We start from the raw sequence: 22,437 nt of genomic DNA, 5'->3' as shown, positions 1-22,437 counted from the left end.
TGCCTTTCCCTCTGCCTGTGTCTCTGCCTCTCTTTCTGTGTCTATCATGAATAAATAAATAAAACCTTTTTTAAAAAAAAGAATTGGCCAAATGCTTCGTTTATGCCAGGTGCTGGGCAAGTCACGATGGGTTGAATCTGTTCTAGATCCTACCCTTAAGGAGTTTTTTTTCTTTAAGATTTAATTATTTGAGAGAGAGAGAGCAGGCACATGAGGGAGAGCAGGGGGAGGGCCTGAGGGGGGTGGAGAGAGAGAGAAAGAGAGAGAGAGAGAATCTCAAGCAGACTCCATGCTGAGCGTGGAGCCCAATACGGGGCTCCATCCCAGGACCCTGAGATCATGACCTGAGCTGAAATCAAGGGTTGGACACTCAACTGACTGTGCCACCCAGGGGCCCCCTTGAGGAATTGTTTTCACAAGCAGTAGGTAGGGCTGATGTTATGGGCATCCACATTATCTTCTGGTAGGGCTGCCTCCTGAGTTGTAGGGAACATGTGTTCAGTGGCTGGCCAGGTATACAAATATAATCTGTGCCCCTGAAAAAGGCAAAATGAATTTAGGAATGCTCACTGTGAAGCTGTGACTCATACATGAAGGCTGTGGCTCCCCATTTCTTACACCCTAGACCAGCTCTGTCCAATATAGTAGCCACATTTAGTTTTGGAGCATTTGAAATGTGGTTAGGGCAATGAGAAATTGGATTTTGAATTATAATTAATCAAAAAATGTATTTCAGTTATACAATATAATGTTATCAACCATAGTCACCATGTTATATAGTAGATCCTGAAACCTTATTCATCCTAGAGCTGAAAGTTTGCTCCCTTTGACCAACCTTGCCCATTTTCCCTGCCACTCTCACAGCCTTTGGCAAACAATTTTCTACTCTGTTTCTGTGAGTTTAACTTTTTATTTAGATTCCACATATATGCTAAACCATGCAGTATTTGTCTTTGTCTTATTTCACTCAAGACCATGCCCTCAAGGTATATCTGTATTGTTGCAAATCAGAGGATTTCCCTGTTTCTTATGGCTGAGTAATATTCCATTGTATATATACAGCACATCTTCTTTATCCATTCATCTGTTAATGGACACTTAGGTTGTTTTCATGTCTTGGCTATTGTGAATGATGCTGCAATGAGCACGGGAATGCAGAAATCTCTTTGAGATCCCATTTTCATTTCCATATAAGAAGTTGTGATTAATTCATATTTTAAAACTGATATTTGATTCAATTATTAGAAAGCTTTTAAATGTATTTAGAACAATTTGGGTATGTGAACCCACTTATCAACTGTTAATGTTATAAGACCTCAATATAGATTAAATATTTCCATTTAGCATCTGAATTGAGGCATGTTGTAAGTACAAAATACACAGCAGGTTTCAGAGACTTGGTATAAAAATGAATGTAAATGGTCTCCTCAATTATTTTTTCTATAAATTATATTGAAATGATAATATTTTGGATGTACTGAGTTAAAGAAAAAACAATATTAAAATTATTTTCTCCTGTTTCCTTTTACTTTAAAAAAATGTGGCTACTGGACAATTGAAAATGCCTTCTGTGACTCACATTGTGTTTCTACTGGATGGTGCTGCTCTAGAAGAACACCAGGGTCATCTAACGCTATTTAATGCAAGTGTATTTAGTATAAAACTTCCCCTTTGGAATTCTACTTTATTCCATCGTAACTCCCAAGGATACCATCACCTTGTCAAGCTTCTCAAGGCTGACTTCAAGCAAAATGACCAAGAAGTGAAGCTACATCTGGGACTTTCTCTGAGCCCCCTTTTTAAATGCATCCTTTCCCTCTCAGACTCTGTCCAATGCTCTCAAATCATGCTCCCCCAGGCTTTACTTGAGTGACAAAGCCATCCAATAGAGTAATTCACACTAAAATGATCTTAGTTCAATGTGTTATTCCTCTCAGGGATATCTGCATTTTAAAATTTATTGCCTGCAGGGAGCAACAGTTAACTCAAAGGAATGAATTTAAGGGTGGTATTTTCGATACTGTGACCTCTAAACTTGAGCGATTCTCTGCCAGGGGTCTTCTTGATCCAGTTTTCTAGTTATAAAAAAACAAACAAACAACAGCCCAGGTCTTCCTCAAGATTCTCTTCCTTTACCCCTCTTCTGTCCTATGAGTAAGTAGCCATTGATAGGAAAAATTATCTGCTTTAGATAAATTCGTCTGCTTCATACTGATATGAGTGGGGATATTTATGGCCATTCGGAGGCAAGATGTGAAAAATTAATATGCCTTTAATTTCTTTCTTTGTTCTAGGAATGATAATGATGAGCAGTTTCCCTTTAATTAGACTGTTGGCTCCTTTAGGGTCGGCTGCCTAGAACTGAAAATACCAAATAAGTGTTCAGTCAGTTTATTTGACTATTTTTTTGTGAATCTCCAAAAAATACATCCAATCTCAGTAAAGCACAACCTGTTAGCATGAAGAATCCAGGGGCAGGTTATGGTCCATTTTTTACTTTTTCTAGGGAGATTTATTAAGGCTTGAAGAACTGGACAACTGTTAAAACTGTATAACCTACGGCATGGACTCTGTCTCTGTATGTTATTAGGGAACATTTGATATGAGATAATAGATATGACAAAATGGATATTGTTCTTTCTGGTATAAGCATAACCATGTAATTATGTTTGTGATTTTTCTCTTAGTTCTTTAAAACTCTCTCTTTGGATGGAAGACTGATCTATTGCATTTTTCTCCAAGAGTCGACATGAATGAAAAATTTAGGTTTCTTTTTTGGGGGGCTGAAATGGAAGGACCCTATTGAACTGGAAAGGGAGGAACAGTGTTAGGACTTCATTGTTATGTTGTACTTACCAAGAATATAGGAATGTGATTTTGGAGTACCCCCGAAAGTGTTTCTTTTAATGCCCCATTACCAATGGAGAACTTGAGACAGAATAGGGTTAAGCAGTTTCCCAGTGTTCCACAGTAAATTAGCAGTTGAATTGGGATTAGAATCTAGGTCTCCAAACCTTGGGGACTTCTCCATTAGCTCAGATCATGTACGGCTCAGCAGTTTCTTTCACAAGATCCTCTTGACATGACACATGCCATCAGTCTTATTTTATAACAGATGTTTTGAGGGTGGAGCAGATGGTCTCTTCCCTTCACCCTCCCAGCCCTTGACTCCAGAGAGTCAGATCATGTCAGAAATGGCACTCACAGCCCTCTTTCCCCAGAGGTCCACCTCCCCGTCTGCTCATCCTTTTTTGTGTGCTCATCTTTCCTATGCTCAAGAAAATACTGTTTTACTGTTCTCTTTCCTTATTAGGCTATGTGCTTTCCACTGAAGACTTTTCTGTCACTCATGTTCCTGCTGTCCTGAGTCTTCTTGAATTTTCATAGTCTAGTCAGTGGGAAGATCACTGGCTTCTAAGACATTGGCTTCTAATCCCATCATGACTCTTGGTGTAATGGATGACCTGTGACAAGTTACTTTTTACCATTATATCATGTACATTTTGGGCTAACTTTGGCCACCCAGAAGACTCCTATGGATGCCACTTGAGAACACTTTGAAAGTCAGAGAAAATCAATAAGGCCTCACCTACAAGTCCCTGATGCTCCATTGGCTTAATTTGCATATAGCTTAATCTCTATAGTACCACTTTTGTTCTTGAATGTCATTTCTACATTATTTTTCTTAAATATCTAAAAATGACCACCTGACATTCACTTTCTTTTTATCTAACCAGCAAACTTCATCTTGTGTCTTGAGGGAACCCAGTATGAGAAGTATATTGTGTGTTTGTGCTTACACACATGTACATGTGGGTGCCTACATAGACGTTTATTCATGCATTTCTACCCATTTCAGGGCATTGTGTTTAATTATGGAAACATTGACTCCAGAGTGACAGATACTTTGAATGCCCAGTCCTGATACTCACAAGCTGTGTGACTTTGGGAAGGTTATTTTACTTCTCAGTCCTGCATAGAGACTCAGAACATCACTACTATTGTGGGGAAGCAATGGGAGAAATAAGATGTGTTGGGAGACCATGATAGCCAAAGAGAGGAAAGAAGGTTCCTCACTGGTGAGCCGTCATCTCCAGGAGGGAACTGTTGCCCACTCCCCAACCCCCTGCATCAGAGTGGGCAGTATTGAGTAGATTGAGCAGCTGAGTTACATGTGAACTTGTTCCATTCTGGAAAATCCTATAAGGAGAACTAGTCAGTATTTCTTTTAATACTGTAGACAAACTATCTCATTTATATTTTATTTTTATTTAATTTTTAAAAATAGGGTTCGCACCCAGCATGGAGCCCAACGTGGGGCCTGAACTCATGACCATTAGATCGAGACCTAAGCTGAGATCAAGAGTAGGATGCCCAACCAACTGAACCACCCAGGTGCCTCTCATTTACATTTTACTACAAGAAATTGGTGGAAATGATGGCCATTTGCTTCTGATAGTAGCTATAGTCGTTCTGTTTTTTAAAATTTTGCTATGTTATAAACAAAACAACCTTATAATTAATCCCAGTGTACTTTCCTGTGTTGAGCTGAGTGGATATAATAAGAATGAGGATGTTGAATTATAAACTGAAAGATTCTCATTTTCCTGGTGAGTCTATCACAAAGCCCTTCTGTGCCCCTTTGTCTCCACATATTGCAATACTTTTATCTGCAGCCAGTAGTGGGCCTTGTTTTTACTCTCTTCTGTCCTAACTTGGGATTCAGTTGTGTTTCACTTCCTGCTTATCTCTATTTGAGGAAGTACAGAATGCAGATGGAGAGCACTGATTCTCCTTGGACATAACCTTCAAGTTAGACCCTAGAGGGTCTTAGGAATTTTCCAATTATTTATTCCAGTGTTAACATGTTTTATGATCTCCCTGGGCTCTTCTCTGCTCACACTAACTCTGGTTAGGAGATTGGATTAAGTGACCTCTCATTAAGTGAATACCATTGCCCTTGGTTTCTTAATTTGGCTGCTAGCCAATATCTGTCCCTTTCTACTTTTGGGTCTGAAGTGTGTCACCTTTTAGGTCTGAAGCTGATTCTGGGATCATTGCAAGTAAGAAAGATTCATTTAAAACAATTGAAGGGATCAATCATTTTTAAAGACTTCATCTTATTTGGTCATTGCTTCATTATCTTTTCAAAGTCTTTCTTTAAAAACCCTGGTATAATGGCAGAGAAACCTTGTTGGAATATTAGCCCTTCTGAATATACAGGCACCTTGAAGTGTACTGATTTTTGTATAACCCCAGAACTATAGGAAATTTCATGAGATCATTGAACCCAGCCTCTGCTTTTAGTTCTCTTCCTAAATTCTCCCTGATAGATCATTGCTCACTAGGGGTGGAAAATTCTATAATAACATTTTATAGCCTATTCCAATATCTGGACAGGTGTAGAGTTGAGACTCATAAGACCTTGCTGTGTCTCACTGGAAATTAAATGAGATTCTTGCTCTCCTAATTTATTTGAGTTAACAAAATATCAGCTAGTATTCTACTCACAGAGGCTCAGATGTGAGGACTGTGACATCTATCACCAGAGTTGATCCAGCTGCTCTACTTGACGAGGAGCCTGTCCTCTTCCTTCCTCACTGCTCTGGGCTCAGCCAAAGAGGACAACCTTCCCAGATACTTACAATGTCATGGTAATTGGTAGCAACACTAAGCATCAGCCTGTGAGCTTGAGTTCACAAGAGTCTTATTATCCTTCATTAGAATAGAATACGCAAGGAGCTTGAGTTCTCATAAGCACCAGAAGGGCTGCATAATCATGCTGTCCTGCCAATGTTGACTCCTGTGGAATGCATTTTGTATACAGTTTTCTAATGATACTCCAGGGACTTTCTACTTCATTAGGTCCTTTGGCACCTTCTAACATATTTACTGACTTAGGACATGCCTCAATGCCCCCACTAAGAAGGGTTAGTGGGGGTTTCCATGTGCTGGGCTGCTTGGTGGGCAATTTAATGCCCTGGAAGATTTTCATTCTGGTTGTTTGTTAATTTCTGCAACTTTGAATTTTCTGTGCAAGAGTCACCACAAGGAGAAAACTTGAATGAACCTTGCATATTGCAGAGGGTGTGATGGGAATAAAGAGGTGGCTGTCCCAAACTTGGCCTTGGATCCTGACTTTGGTGCTCACCTACTTCTTAAGGTTCTTCTCTCTTCACTTTCTACATCAGAAATCTTTCCATCATAGGCCTTTGTATTTGTTTTCCTGTTGCCCTGTTTTTGAAGCTTTTTCCTCTTAATACCCAACAATACCTGCATTTGCCCAGCTAGCTCCACAGTCTTGACTTAAATATCACCTTGTGATCTGGTTGGGATGAGACAAGCTATACACTCAAAACTTAATGACTTCCCCTCCCCACTAAAATAGATTATTTACTTTCATAGCACTCTGAGATTTTCATTCATTCAACACTACTTAACTTTGTCACTATGGTAAGTAGAATTTTAAGGTGGTCCTCATGATCCCTAACTCCTGGTGATCACATATTTTTACAATCCTCTCTCCTTGAATATAAGCAGAGCTTGTGACTTACTTATAACCAGTAGAATATATAGCAAAGATGACAGGATGATCAAATGTCCATGACTGTGTATCTAGCCTGTCTTCCTAAAATCTTTCTGTTGTTGGCTTTAAGAATCAAGATACTATGAATCCTATGGCCAGCTACAAAGAAAATAATTCTGTCAGCAACCTGAGGGACCTTGAAAGTGCATCCATCCCCAGTAGAGCTTTCAGTTGAGATCTCAGTCCTAGTCAGCACCTTGGTTGCAATCTTTTTTTTTAAAAAATATTTTATTTAAATTCAATTTGCCAACATATAGTATAGCATCCAGTGCTCATCCCATCAAGTGCTCTCCTTAGTGCCCATCACTCAGTTACCCCATCCCCCCACAATCTTTTTTTTAAAAGATTTTATTTATTTATTCATGAGAGACACACAGAGAGAGGCAGAGACATAGGCAGAGGGAGGAGCAGGCTCCCTGTGGGGAGCCTGATGTGGAACTCAATCCCAGGACTCTGGGATCATGACCTGGCCCAAAAACAGACACTTAGCCACTGAGCCACCCAGGTGCCCCATCTTGGTTGCAATCCTGAGAGAGATTTTCAGTAGAGGACCCAGGTAATCTGTGCCCAGTCTCCTAATGCACAGAAATTATAAGTGTGTGTTTTATGCTTCTAAGTTTGTGGTAATTGGGGGATCCCTGGGTGGCTCAGTGGTTTAGCACCTGCCTTTGGCCCAGGGTGTGATTCTGGAGTCCTGGGATCAAGTCCCACATCAGGCTCCCTGCATGGAGCCTGCTTCACCCTCTGCCTGTGTCTCTGCCTCTCTCTCTCTCTCTCTCTGGGTCTCTCATGAATAAATAAATAAAATCTAAAAAAAAGTTTGTGGTAATTGGTTACACAACATAGAAAAGTAATACTGCTATTGAATAATTATTTGCATAATTATAGTCAAATGTTTACTTCCTCACATTTTGTAAGTCCCTTGAAGGCAGGACCATGTCTCTTTCTAATATTGCTGTATCCTTTATGCATATTATAATGCTAAAGAGTTACCACTAAGTGAATATTGGTTAAGTGAATACATTTATGAATAAATGAACAAATGAATTTGAATGTCAAGCTTAGTTCTGGGGGTCACACATATAGATACATTTAGCCAATTTTAGGATCTTCAGGGAAATCCAGAAAACATATTTTGTTTGATATAAGAGTTTGTGCATTGTGTTTGCAGCGGGGTTAACAATTATAGCTGCCCCTTTTGGGTTACTCTGTGAGGTGGTAGTGAATTCCATGTCATTTAGGGTACTCAATCAGAGAAGGGCAACCATTTTTTTAAGGATGTTGTAAAAGAAATAACTTTATTTAAATAACTTACTATTCAGTTGGAAAAGATGACATACAGAAGGCAGATAAATATCAACAAGAATCTATTGATGGATATGTAGGTTTTTAAAAAAATAATGAATGTGATTATGTCAGAACAGTTTAGCTGAAAACAGTCATTAGTCAAGTGCTTTTCCAGCCTCAGCAGAGAATTAATGTGAAATTTGAACACATTTCTTAGCTTCCTGATTTTTTAATTTCTGCTACAAAATGATAATGCTTCTCAGTTTCTCATTGAAACCTCAGGGTGCCAAGTATTAACTAAAGAGAAATGGCAGTAACTGGCACACTCTGAGTTTGCTCTATTACCGAAGATGTCACTAACAAAAATAAATCCTAGACCTTAATTCTCAGCCACTATGATGGGTTCTTCAGAGAGCTGGGATGCCAGAGAGGGAATTAATGATGAAGTATTCTTTTCAGATGGAAACAAGGGTTCTGCCTATTTCAGAATAATTTCTTGCCTTTTAAGATTGGGTTAGTTACTGATTTATGGAGTAGCTTTTGACAACACCGTGGCCTAGAATTCTCTTCACAGCATGGTTACCAGCAGCCTGAACTTTTTCCCTACCCTATTCCTAGGAACTTTGACCCCAGAGGACCATCCTCATACTTCTCCAAGGAGAAACACATATTTCATTCTATGCTGCCAGAACATTTTAAAGCTAAATAGTGTAATTTAAGATCACCTGTCTGGGAAAATATCCATTTGAGTAACAGCCAAATCTTTTTTAATGTATGTTTTTTCTTACTGATTTGAAATGTAAAACTGCCTTTTTTGGGGGGGGTGGTGGGGAGCTGTGTCTGGGAACCTAAATGAATGGTCTTTGTTCAAAAACTTTCTCCATATTAACTTCCTTTGGCTCTCACCCCAGTCTAGTCAACTTCATAATGTAGTTTTTGCTGGTTTTTATATTTCTATCCCTGAAATCAAGCACTCCTCGTACTATTTTAACCTAGATGTGATGGACTGCCTTAATATGTCATGAGCTCTTTTTAACAGAATGTGTTTCAATCCTATAGAAAGAAAAACAATTACTAATTGAGGATCAGTACTTAAACATTGGGATATTACTGCTAAAGGTGAATGGGAAGGTCTGTGTGAGCACTACACAACAACGAAGTGGGCCAAGATTAAGTATGTAAGAGTGTAAGATAGGTATCCCCCTACTAGGTGAAGCATGGTTCTTCAATGATGAAACATTAGTTTTTAGTATTGAGACACTATTCTATCTCTAGCACATCTACCACAGTGCCTGGAACATGATAGGGGCTCAATAAATATTCAAAGAAATAATGAATGAATCAGTCTTCCAATTTATTTGTAGCCCTGGCCCTGATTTTAACATCCATCTTGGAAGTATTTTAGCTTGGTAGGATTCCTTCTACAGAAGGTGGTGACTAAAATATACTGATCTTTGAATCTGTGAGTAAAAGTGACTGGCACGTAAAAGGTGCTCAATAAATATTTTCTAGATGCAGCTTTTAACGAAGATTTTTTTTTTAAGTAGGCTCCATACCTGGAATGGAGCCCAATGCAGAGCTTGAACTCATGATCCTGTGATCAAGACCTGAGCTGAGATTAAGAGTCAGATGCTTAGCCGACTGAGCCGCCCAGGTACCCCTAATGACATTCTTATTGCTTCTCTTCAAATTCCAGGATAACTCGCCACTATTTTTTCAGTTTTTTGCATAAGCCTTTGTGGAAAGACGAAGTGATGTTATACACAAAGGGAGAAAGTCTGAATACACTTGGTATAGAGTGTATTATGGATCGAATTGGCACTCCTACACCAATGATACAATTAGAAGGCACATACGAATTATGCAGAATTAAAATTGGGCCAGGATGCCGGAGAGTTTAAAATAATGGTGGTGGCCAAGAGAAAAGAAGTGAGTGGGCAAAGATTCTCTTTGTTGGGAAATATTGGTAGTATAAACAGCATTTCATGAATAAGAATCATATCCTTTAAGGTGCTCTTTAAACATAGCAGTGCCTACAGCATAGATGAACAGGCAGTGACAATTGTCATTCATAGGAGATTTGAACTTGCATTTGCATTATGCCAGGGGCTTTGTAACAAGGAAGTAATTGCAGAAAGTCAGTGTTCATTGTTGTTAGAAAATGTGTAGGAAATAAATGTTCTTAGTGCAATGGTAATGGGGTAGGAAGGATAGTCTTGGATTATCTTGTGGTATCCATTCTGAAAAGGCAATGGCCACCTTCACCCTCCTCATGCTTCTTACTGAAAAACAGCAACCACTGTTGACCTAGAGCAATTTTTCTCAACATGTGACTCCATCTTACAAACCAACCCGTTAGAAGCTTGCTAAATATGCAGATCCCATTAGAGAAATGCAAATCAAAACTGCAAAGAGATAGCACCTCATATCTATTAGGGTGGCTGTTATTTAAGAAAGAAAAAACCAGAAAATTATAAATGTTGGTGAGAATATGGAGAAATTGGAATCCTTGTACACTGCTGGTAGGAATGTAAAATTGTGTAGCTGCTATAGAAAACAGTATGGTAGTTCCTCAAAAAATTAAAAATAGGACTACCATATGATCCAGCAATCCCACTTCTGGGTATATACAGTATTTAAAAGAACTGAAAGCAAGATCTTGAAGAGATATTTGCACATCTATGTCGTAACAACATTATTCACAATACCTAAGAGATGGAAGCAACGCAAGTGTCCATCAATGGGTGAATGGATTAAAAAAAATGTGAGATACACACACACACACACACACACACACACACACAGTGGAATATTATTCAGCCTTAAAAATGAAGGACATTCTCACATATGTTACATGGATGGACCTTGAGAACATTGTGCTAAGTGAAATAAGCCAGTCCCCAAAACAAATACTGTATGATTGCTTTTATGATGTATCTAAAGTAGCCAAATTTATACAGAATGGTAACCAGGGGCTAGATGGAGGGGCAAATTGGGGAGTTGTTCAGTGGATATAGTTTTGGAGATCTACTGTACAGCAATGTGAATATACTTAAGACTATCAAACTATCCACTTAAAAATAGTTAAGCTGGTAAATTTTATGTTATATATGTTCCTTTTGAACCATAATAAAACATTTTTAAAAATGAAGATACATTATATGGTCTCATTCATTTGGGGAATATAAAAAATAGTGAAAGGGAATAAGGGGGAAAGGAGAAAAAATGAGTGGGAAATATCAGAAAGGGAGACAGAACGTGAGAGACACCTAACTCTGGGAAACGAACTATAACTCTGGGAAATGAACTAAGGGTGGGGGAAGGGGAGGTGGGGAAGGGGGTGGGGGTGACTGGGTGATGGGCACTGAGGTGGGCACTTGACAGGATGAGCACTGGGTGTTATTCTATATGTTGGCAAGTTGAACACCAATAAAAAATAAATTAAAAAAAAATAAAAATGAAGATCCCCAAACCCTACTGCCAACCTGTTAAATCAAATCTGTGAGGCCAGGGGTCTGGGAATGTACATTTAAAACAAGCTCCCTGGTGATTTCCAGGCACACACCCATGTCTGAGAAGAGAGGAGTTTGGCTTTCTCAATTCACAAAGTACTTTTTACTTCCATTTTCTTTTTTTAAATTGGATTTAAATAACTAAAGTTAAAAAAAAGAAGTTTGCTGTTAAGAGTTACAGGGAAAGGATGGTTAGCAAGAGGGGTCAGGGGAATTATTTTTTAAATTATCATTACAGAAAATTTCAAATACACACATAAGTGGAAAATTCCCATGTCCCCATCATCCAGATAGTATAATCATGAACTCAGGACTTTTTATCTACACTCCCACTCTCACCCTGGATTATTTTAGAATAAATCCTAGGCATTATATTATTTCTATCATAAATGTTTCATTATCTCTAAAAGATAAGGAGTCTTCAAAACATAACCACAGTCTCATTCTGTCTAAATGTTCACAATATCCCTCATATCCTCAAATATGCAGCCAATGTTCAGATCTCCCAAATTGTCAAGAAATACATGTGTAAGTAGTTTGTTTGAATCAGGATCAAATCCAGATTCACTCATTGCATTTGGTTGATATGACTTAAGTCTCTTTCTCTTTTTATTTATTTTTTATTTTTTAAATTAAATTAAGTTAATTTTTAAAATTTAAATTCAATTAATTAACATATAATGTATTACTGGCTTCAGAGATAGAGGTCAGTGGTTGATCAGTCGTATATAATACCCAGTGCTCATTATATCTTGTGCCCTCCTTAATGCCCATCACCCATCCCCCCACCTACCTCCCCTCCAGCCACCCTCAGTTTGTTTCCCATGATTAAGAGTCTCTCACGGCTTGTTTTACCTTCATTTTAATATTTAATACACCAACTCTGTAGGTGGGTATTATTGTGATCACTATTTTGCACATCAGGAAACTAAGGTGCAAAGAAGCTAAGCAAATTGCCCCAGGTCATAGAGCTAATAAGTAGTGGAGCCTGGGTTCGAGTCCAGGTTCAGGTGGCATCACACTCATCTACTTTCTAAGTGTATCTTAACTTACTGCTTATCTCTGCACGCCTGTTTCATCTTGGACACGAAAGTTAGATTTGATCTGCCTTCACGGGTCTGACAAAATCTTGAATGTCTCAAAATGGTATTTATTTGATCTCTTATGGTTATTCACATTAGCATTTCTAGAGGATGCTCATTCTTATTTATTACTATCTGATTGTCACCCACCCACAAATAATACCACCAGGTATTATTTGACTATGACTGAAGTTTTCTTCTATTTGGATTGATGCTCTCTATTTTTAGTCACTCCATGTATATAACTTGTGTGTTTTCCTCTGTTGATTTGTTCACATGTATACCTTGTATGGTTCCTATCCTATGTAGATTCATCTGAGGTTTCCTGTATTTATTTTCCTTTTACCTTTGGAGTATAACTTTGAATTCTGTTGATATCTCTCACATGCATTTTATTGAATTAATTAATGTCAATCCAAATCTTTAGTGGCTCCTGAATAAAAGTCTACCAAAATGACTACTGAATAACGTTCAAATTCCTTCACCTGGTGTGTGGGATCTCAATAATTTGCCCTCAAGACACCTTTCTAAGGGAGACAGAACATAAAGACCCCTAACTCTGGGAAACGTACTAGGGGTGGTGGAAGGGGAGGAGGGTGGGGGGTGGGGGTGAATGGGTGACGGGCACTGAGGAGGGCACTTGACGGGATGAGCACTGGGTGTTATTCTGTATGTTGGTAAATTGAACACCAATAAAAAATAAATTTATTAAAAAAAAAAGACACCTTTCTAGCTTTCTCTTTTCCGCATGCCCAACACTACATCTAATTGGATCTGGAGAATTCATCATTTTATGAATATGCACTGGACTTTTCTACCTTCTTGCTTTTGTTCTAAACATTCCCAGTGTTTAGAATGCCTCTTCCAGTCATATTTACCCATCTTTAGAAATTTGGCCTAATTATATTTTCTCCCTGACTTTCTTTGCATATGATCTCCATCCTAAAGTGATCTCTCATCCCATGTATTCTTATTGTATCTAGTTTGTTCTGTGTAAAATTGCCTTGTATTCTTACAATTTGCATGTGTGCCCATTTTCCTCTATAAGATTATAAAGACTTTAAGACACAGACTGTGAAGTCAAAATCCTTAGTTGAACAACATTACTTTTGAACCTACTAAGAGTTACTTACTCTGATAGACACTAGGGCCACTGAGATAAATGACAGTTCTTGCCCTTATGGGGTTCACAGCCTGAAAGAAGAGACAGAGAAGTAAACAATTTTATATCTTACACAAGTATAACTCCTTGCATTCACCTTTAGAAATGCCATTCGTACATATCTTTAAACTTTAGCAGAGTGGTCAGTAATCTAATTTCCTTGATAATTGATTAAATGTTTCCATTGGATCAAAAACTACTAGCCAGAAATGACTTATAACTTCTGAGCTAAAATCAAATATAAGTGGAAATTCACTCAACTGGCCTTGGACAATTTAATTCATATTTCTAAACTTGGATGGGACCCACTAATTTCTCTTCAATAGTCAATAAAACTTTTGCAATGAGGAATAAACATAGAAGAGTGATGGTTTCTTATGCACCAATCCATGGCTGTGGATTTTGTGTTGATGTATTTGGTGAGATTTTCTTCATAATCTATGATTGTGCTCATCTATAACTCCAAAAAAAAATCAATAACATATTGGAATGGTTTTGGGTGGGAGGAGGGCAGATTGGGGAAATAAGAAAAGATCATGCACAATGCAGTGACTTCATGAGAAAGAATTACAAATAGATAAACACAGAGTGAAATTGAAAGCACTCCTGCATTCATTTATTTTTTTCTAGCATTTGTAGCAAAGCTTAACACAACCTTTCTTAGGCCTAAGAAAATCGTCCCCATGGACCATACACTTAAGATACATCTGTCAGTTGAGGAGTATCAGTGTATTTTAAATGATGGAAAGTTTATTGTAAACTAAAAATAACAAGAATCGTGTAGTGTTTGGGGGCCCTTGTTATTGAAAAAGATAGTAGGTAGTGTTCTTGGGTGTTGCCCTACTTTTTCTTTAAAAAGACTGAAGCTGTTATTTGGGCTTGGCCCTCTGGAAGAGATGGTTATCTCTATTACTGTGCATTTGTTCAGCACTCTGTGCTGTCAAAGCCCTTTCTTTGTTCACCTGCTGGATATGTCAGATGTATTACTGAGATGTTTTAAGTCACAATTCATTGGTCTCTTTCCATTTTTGGCTTTTGATTGATGTTAAAGGTGGAATTACTGACTGGGTATGAGATCACAACAGTATCTTTAATTAATGGAGTGCCTTGGCAAACAGAAACACATCAGACACAAAACTGTTTTTAATGATACTTCAGTTTGCTCAAACTCTCTTTTAGAGATTTTCCCAGGGAAACCAGTTCTATTTTTACGCTTTGTGTTTGGTAATTTGTATTTGGTCCTTAGTATTTTTGTTTTAATTTATGAAGTCCAATGATGTGAATGAATAAAAAGATGTTTTCTTATGTTTTTTAAATGTGCACTTTAATACATACCTATATCTATATGTATATGTGTGTGCACACACATATACGCACCTCTTTTGTTTTGATCTTGGCCCTCCAAACTCAGCTAATCCACTTACACACATTCCATCTTGAAATTTTGGAAAAGCATTGAAGATTCTAGTTATTCCAGTGATCACTACCCACTCGCCATTTGATCTTGACCTTGGCTCTTCTCTTTTTCATTACATATCTTACCTCCATGCCTTTCTCTATCTGCCTTGGGCTTGGATACCCTTCCTGGATCTTCCTTTTACCTTCATATATCATGGCTTTCACACAGTGTTCTGGGTTCTGTGGATTCTGTTGACTGTAGTGTGTCTGTTGCTTTATTAAAGAAACCACCTGGAGCACCTGGGTGGCTCAGTTGGTTGAGCATCCGACTCTTGGTTTCGACTCAGGTCATGGTTTTAGGGTTATGGGATCGAGCCTCAAGTTGGGCTTCATGCTCAGTGTGGAGCCTGCTTGAGATTCTCTCTCCTTCTCCTCCTCCCCCCCACTTGTTATCTCTCTCTCTCTTTCAGAAGAAATAAATAAATATTAAAAAAAGAATCCTGTTTGCTCTAGCTTTGCTGGTTGATTCAGATGCTGGGCATACACATACACTAGAATACTGGTATGAGAAAATGAGAGGGGAAGGGGTGAAAATAAGGAAAGAAATATGGCACTTCACTTTGTGTGGCCCGAATCTATGTATTTAATCATTGGTAAAATATTTATTGAACTGAATGACCATCTGCAGCGCTCCCTCACCCCCTGCCCCAATCCAAGTCACCATCCTTTTGCCTGGACTACTGTAGTACTACTGTCCTCCCTGCTTCAACCCTTTCTCCCTACAATCCAAGCACCATGCAGCAGTAGAGATGCCTTTCACCTAAGTCAAAACCCTCAGGTGGGAAATCAGATAATAGTAAATTCTTGATCGTGACCTATGAGGCTTTATATGATCTGGCCCCTGCCTACTTCTCTACTTTCTCTTCTCTCTCCCCTCTGCTTGCTCTGCTTCAGCCTCAATGGCCTTCTTGCTTTTCTGCAGAAGCATCAAATTCTTTCTTACTTGAAAGCTTTGCACTGCTGTTTCTTCTTTTTGAAATACCCTGCCCCTAGATCTTCACACAGCTGATTCCTTCTTGTCATTCAGATTTCAGGTCAAATGGAGATTTCTATGGCCACCCAGTTAGATGTGTCTCCGAGTCACCCTACCACAATGTCCTATTTTATTTAATCATATGTTCTTGTTCATTCATATATTAAGCTATTTACTATCTCTCTCCTCATCACTAGCATGTGAATTCCATAAGAGGAGGCACTTTGTCTGGCTTGCTCAATTTCTGAAAACCCAGCAACCAGAATGATGCCTGGCACTGAGTGGGACTCAATAAATTTATTTTTTTTAAAGATTTTATTTATTTTTTTATTTATTCATGAGAGACACACAGAGAGAGGCAGAGAGATAGAGGGAGAAGTAGGCTCCTCGCAGGGAGCCCGATATGGGACTCCATCCCTAGACCGGGATCACACCCTGAGCCGAAGGCAGACGCTCAACCGCTGAGCCACCCAGGCGTCCCATTAAATTTCTGTTTCCTTAATATTTTTGAGTGATAGCTAGAGTGTATAAGGACTTAACACGTTTTAAATATACTTAACATATATTCACTCATTACTTCTCACAATGGCACTGTAAGATAAATGACATAGTCTTCATTACATAGATAAGGAAACCAAACATAGGAAAAGGTGGTGCTAGTATTGAACCCCAGGTGTACATGATGCTGTATTAGTTTTCTATTGATGCATAACACATTACCACAAATTTAGTGGCTTAAAAGGTTTTCATTTATTATCTCACAGTTTCTGTAGTTCAGATATATAGGCATAGCCTTTCTAGCTTCTCTGCTCACAGTTTCACAAGGCTATATAGTTAAGGTGTCAGCTGGGCTGTACTCTAATCTGGCAGCTCAATTATGGAAGGACCCATTCCCAAGCTCACTCTAATTGTTGGCAAAATTAATTTCTCGTGGCTGTAGAATTCTTGGTAGCTTTCTTCTTCTACACTGGCAATGGACAGAGATAGACTCTCTGCTCCTTTGAGTCTCTGACTTCAGGAAGATCTAGACTCTATCTTAAAGGGCTAACCTGATTGGGTCAGGTCCATCCAAGATTATCTCTCTTTTGATTAACTAAACATCAACTAATTAGGGACTTTAATTACTTTTGCAAAATCCCTTAACCTTTGCCATATGATGTAACATAATCAAAGATTTGATAGCCTATTATCTTTGCCATATTATATTGCTTAGAAATAGGTTACAGGACTTTACCTATACTCGAGTAGGAGATTTATACAGGGATGTGGGTCACTGAGGGTCATCTTAAAATTTTGCCTACCACATGTTGCAAAAGATCATGCTATTTGTACTCTAATCTCTTTTGGGCAGAAGATTGGGAGCAACGACATTTAGAATACTAAGATGTTATAATTGCATAAGTAAAAGGAGAAGGAATAATACCCAAATGAATGAATTGTTTGAGAAGAGATTACCCAAACTGTTGTGCTTGAAGACACAATGCAAATCACAAGAAATAAATGGAACATTGCATATGATTGAATGTAAGAGGTTGACCCTCACCTCTCATTTTGGATCACAGTTTGCTTTGCAGTTTTCTGCCCCTCCTGGCCATCTCATTTTGTCATTTGGAATGGAGACACTCCACTTTAAAGGTAAACTCATGTTGTCAGATGTGTGCCTTACTGAAGCAAAAAGATGGCCTTCTATGGCAAGTGAACAGATTTAACCAGGCAGCTGCAGTAAAGACATGCTTTTGAAATGCCTTTTTGAATTTTCTGCTTTGAAGACTAGAAGAAAGGGATGAGCCATGTCTAGAGAGTCCACATGTATTCATTCACTGAACTTCTACAGAGCATCTACCAGGTGCCGGACCCAATGGGGCCTAGGCACAGAGGCCCAGAGACGCACAAAGTGCCTATCTTGAGGAGCTTTCAGTGTAGTGGAAGAAAGAGACACAGCAGCTGAATGGTATACAGATGGGTGTGAACACAGGCATCAGGGTGGGGGTGGAGAGCAATCACATTTGCTGCTAAGCTGAGGAGAGTTTTCCCAGAGGACAAGCCAGGTCATGAAAGAAGCGTAGGTGCTCACTTTGCTGACGAGAAGGATGGGACAGAAAGATCATTCTGATGAAGGCCAACAGCATGCGCAAAGGAGTGAAGCCCTGAAAGGGCATGGCTGTTGGGGTGGTGTGAAGCATGCAGAGGAGAGAGTGCAGGGTGAGTATGGGGACAGGATTGGTGACAGAACTAGGTGGTATTTTTGGCACTGGTGCAAACCACAGTGTGAAAAGAGATTTTACACTGTGAATGGCACTGGGGTTGCGCTATGAGTGGCCTCATTCAGACATAAGTAACCCAGGCAGACTCAGTGATGATAGGACACGGTCTGCCCTTCTATGCTTCCGTAAGAGCTATTTGCCAGTGGAAGTAGCATGGTGCAAGCAGCGCCCAGGGGCCCTCTGCGGAGGCTGTGTGATATCTGGGACTTTCTGCTATAAAGCTAATTAGTGAAAATCTGTGGAACTCCTAATGGTGCTTTTGCTTTTCATATCATTTCAGCTGAAATTTTGCATTTGCTCAGTCCTAACTAACCAACATTGACGGTTTTGCAAAATTGGAGTATATGGGAAAAAAAAAGATACATTTTATTTTTCTTCCTATCTTACCAAGGCCAACAAAAGTTGTTCATTCGACCTGATAATACTAAGTGTCTTTCAGCACGAATGTGTCTGCTTTTGCATGAAGGTGAAATATATGAAATTGAGGGAGGAACTGAACGAACACACAAGTCGCTAGTACGCCTGTTAATTCTCACAAGGTGATTCTGATGGTGGCGCTATAAGTGAGTGGTGCCAGAGTGGGTGTTCAGAGTGTGCATTTCAAATGATGCCAGACCTGAAATCTAAGAGGCTGATGGCCTCAGTATTTGTGTCTGCACTTACGGGGAAAGAGGATGGAAGCAAAGTTGAAAACAAACTCAAGGGGATCCCTGGGTGGCTCAGCAGTTTAGCACCACCTTCGGCCAGGGCGTGATCCTAGAGACCTGGGATCGAGTCCTGCATCAGGCTCCCTGCATGGAGCCTGCTTCTCCCTCTGCCTGTGTCTCTGCCTCTCTCTCTCTGTGTCTCTCTCATGAATAAATAAATAAATAATCTTTAAAAAAAGAAAACAAACTCAAGGGCTACCTGGGTGCCTCAGTCCACTCAGTAAGTGTCTGACTCTTGATTTTGGCTCAGGTCAGGATCTCAGGGTTGTGAGATTGAGCTTCACTTTGGGCTCTGCATTCAGTGGGGAGTCTGCTTGAGATTCTTTCTCTCCCTCTTCCTCTGCCCTTCCCCTTGCTCTCTCTCTCTTTCTCTCAAAAAAAAAAAAAAAAAGAAAAATGAACTCAAGATACACAAGTCCATCACTTACAGTAATGCTCCATAAGGATTGATTCTTTTTCTTTTTCTTAAATATTAATTCATAATTGATAGATAACTTGAAAATCCTGTAAGAAGGTCAGTATTTGGAACTAGCCAGATACTCCTACCTCCCAGCTATTTTTATTTGCAGGTTTGGGAAGTCGCTCCCCTTCTGCAAATTTCAGTTATCTCAATTCTAAAAATGGGAATAGTTTTATTTATCTCAAAGTTTCACAAAATGAATTATGTGAGCTAACATGTGCAAAGTGTCTAACATACTATCTGGAGCGAGAGATAGAAAAAGACAGCATGCAGTCTTATCCATCACTCAATAAGTGCTGGTTGAATTAGGCATTCAGGGAGCATTAGGTCCTGGGCTAGGGACTGGGTGCACAGTGCCGAATAAGGTGCCATGATCTCCTCTGTGAGACCTTGAAACCCCATGATCAGAATATCAGCTCTGCCACTTGTCAACTACGTGACCTTGGAAAGCCAGTTCATGTCTCTCAGCTTTAGTTTGCACATCTGTAAAGAGGGTGTAATAATACCTGCCTTGTAGTATTCTGTGGAGGTTGAAGGAGACAACGTGTGTAAAATACTGGGCTTATTGTAGGTACTCAGTAAATGGTGGCATAGATCAGCAGCAGCACCAGCACCATCACCATCACCAAAATCCCATTATTGCCATGAGAAATTTGAAGCAATCGGGCCTAACTGTGGTTCTATGGATTTTGTAACACTTTGATCTTTCAGCAATTGAATCCCACCCTCCAACCCTGCCCTCAGTCCATTTATGTTCAGGGGATAAACACAAACTTCAACATTGCAAAAGCATACGATGGTGACCCCTGCAGAAGCCTAGTGTGGGATGTGTTCCAACCTCCTTAATGTACCAATGAGGAAACAAAGGGGAGTTAGTGCCAGTCAGGACCAGAACCTTGCTCCTCTGACTCCAGGTCGACTGCTCTTCCTACCTTTCCACTGCTGCCTTACAGAGTGAAGGACCAATGTGACAGATGTACTGCAAACTGAACATAACGCAAAGCAAATGGTGTCCTAAATATATCTGAGCATGGACTGAGAGCAAAAAAGAGGGATTGCTTCATCAAGGGCCATGTTGTCATTAAGGTCATTGTAGACCACGACTCTAGTTTTGTTGATCTTGTGTTGACAAGCTTCAAGTGTACTTGGTTTCTATCTGCTGGGTAGTTATTGGGTTCTATGCCATCCATGTAAGTCTGATTTGTGATTTGCTCATTCATATTTTCTGCTGCCTCTTTTACTTTGATCTTCAGTTCTAGAATGGCATCATGGGAACACACAGCTACTTGAGCCAGTGATAACTCTGAACTCAAATCCTGTCACTCCCAATTACCCTCTGTGTGGGTGACTTGAGACATGTCACTTAACCTCTCTGAGCCTCACATTCCTTGTAAGTTAAAATCAAGGTAATAAGTTTTATACTGTAGGGTTATTGGGAGGATTACATGAATTAATCCATGTAATCAGCTTAGAATATTGCCTGGCACCTAGTATGTACTCAGTAAATATTGGCTCTTGTTATTGCATCCATATTTCTGTACAAGACTATCAATCGGCAGTTGCTTCCATCTTAGTTTGATGCAGATATTGAGAAGCGTAATAGACATTTAAAGTCAATCACCATGGTGATAACACTTTAATATCACCTTACACTTAGATGACACTGTAACTTTCTAATCTTTCAATATGTTAATAAATACTGATTGAGTGCCTGTTCTGGGCCAGGCTGAGTTTTATCCCTATGAAAGAGGCAAGGTCAGTGTATTTCTCTCCATCTGAAAAAGGAGAAAGCATGTGTAGGGAGAGGTTAGTGGATTTGCTTCACGTTGTGCTGTTAGCATTTCAGGTGGGGCTGGAGCTCAGATCTTTTGACTTTCTACCCAAAGCTCTTCTAGTTTTATCCTGCTTTTATGCCTAGCACAATGGGCCTGGCCAGACGCATGGTTAAGTGAGTATCAGGGATGCTTCTTCAAGGGTGCTGATAAAAGAAAAAAAAAAAAAAAGAGGGCAAGGAGCCACCAAGAGCTAGGGGACAGTCAGAAATCAAAGTTCAGGAGAAAAGCAGGGTTTGGGGAGGGGGCAGACAGGTGTCAAGAGCCTAGTGGGGAGTGCTACAAGGTGCCCACGAGGACTTTTGCAGATAGCCCGGCTGACCAGAGTGGGCTTCCTGTCTGAGTGGCAGCTCTTGTTCTGGGGCACATCCAGTCCGGAGCTGGACTTCTTGCCCTGCCTGATGCTTTGTTTTTCTTGAGCTGTTTCTTTTGAAAGGCTTTCTATTGTCTTGATGACAATAACACAGACTAGCAGCATTATAAATTGGTGAAGTTTATTGTTACGGTTTAGTCACGGGGAAGTGCCGGAACCCCACACAACTTTGGCAGTAGTGAGGCCTGTAAAGGAAATTTCGTGTGGGAGCGGGGAAGGCAGCTAAACGGAATAGGCTGTCCTGTGCATGTCAACATGGCCCCCCTGACTTCTGATCATTTCCCTCCCAGCCACGAGGATGGGTTTGCACTGGGCTGGCCACATTTTCTCCTTAGCTCCCGTTGTGACCAACAGCACCATTTGCCAGATGGTTCAATGGGGTGAGGGGACAGCATGCGGCTATGACATGTGACAGAGTGAAGTGAACTGACCCATGTGGGAATTGGACTGATAGCTTTCATATAAGGCTTTCAGAATCTCATTTCTCATAAACTATAGAATTAAACAAAAGGTTATGTAAACAGATCCAAACCAATTGACTTTGGAGTTAAAAACCAGCATTCATTCTGATTTCTAATCCTCATCAATCTTTTAGACAGATGTCTGGGGTTAGGGGTTCAGACAAAGACTTAGTTTGAAAATGACAAGGCCTTCATATGGACTCCGGGAGGACTTGGGTACCTATCAATTGCTAGCTAGTGAGAATATACTGTTGGCCCTGAGCAGGCAACTTTAAATGTC

Source organism: Canis lupus, chromosome X (assembly GCF_048164855.1).
Source record: "Canis lupus baileyi chromosome X, mCanLup2.hap1, whole genome shotgun sequence".
Classification (NCBI taxonomy): domain Eukaryota; kingdom Metazoa; phylum Chordata; class Mammalia; order Carnivora; family Canidae; genus Canis; species Canis lupus.
The sequence above is the reverse complement of the archived record's forward strand: the minus strand, read 5'-3'. Positions refer to the sequence as shown.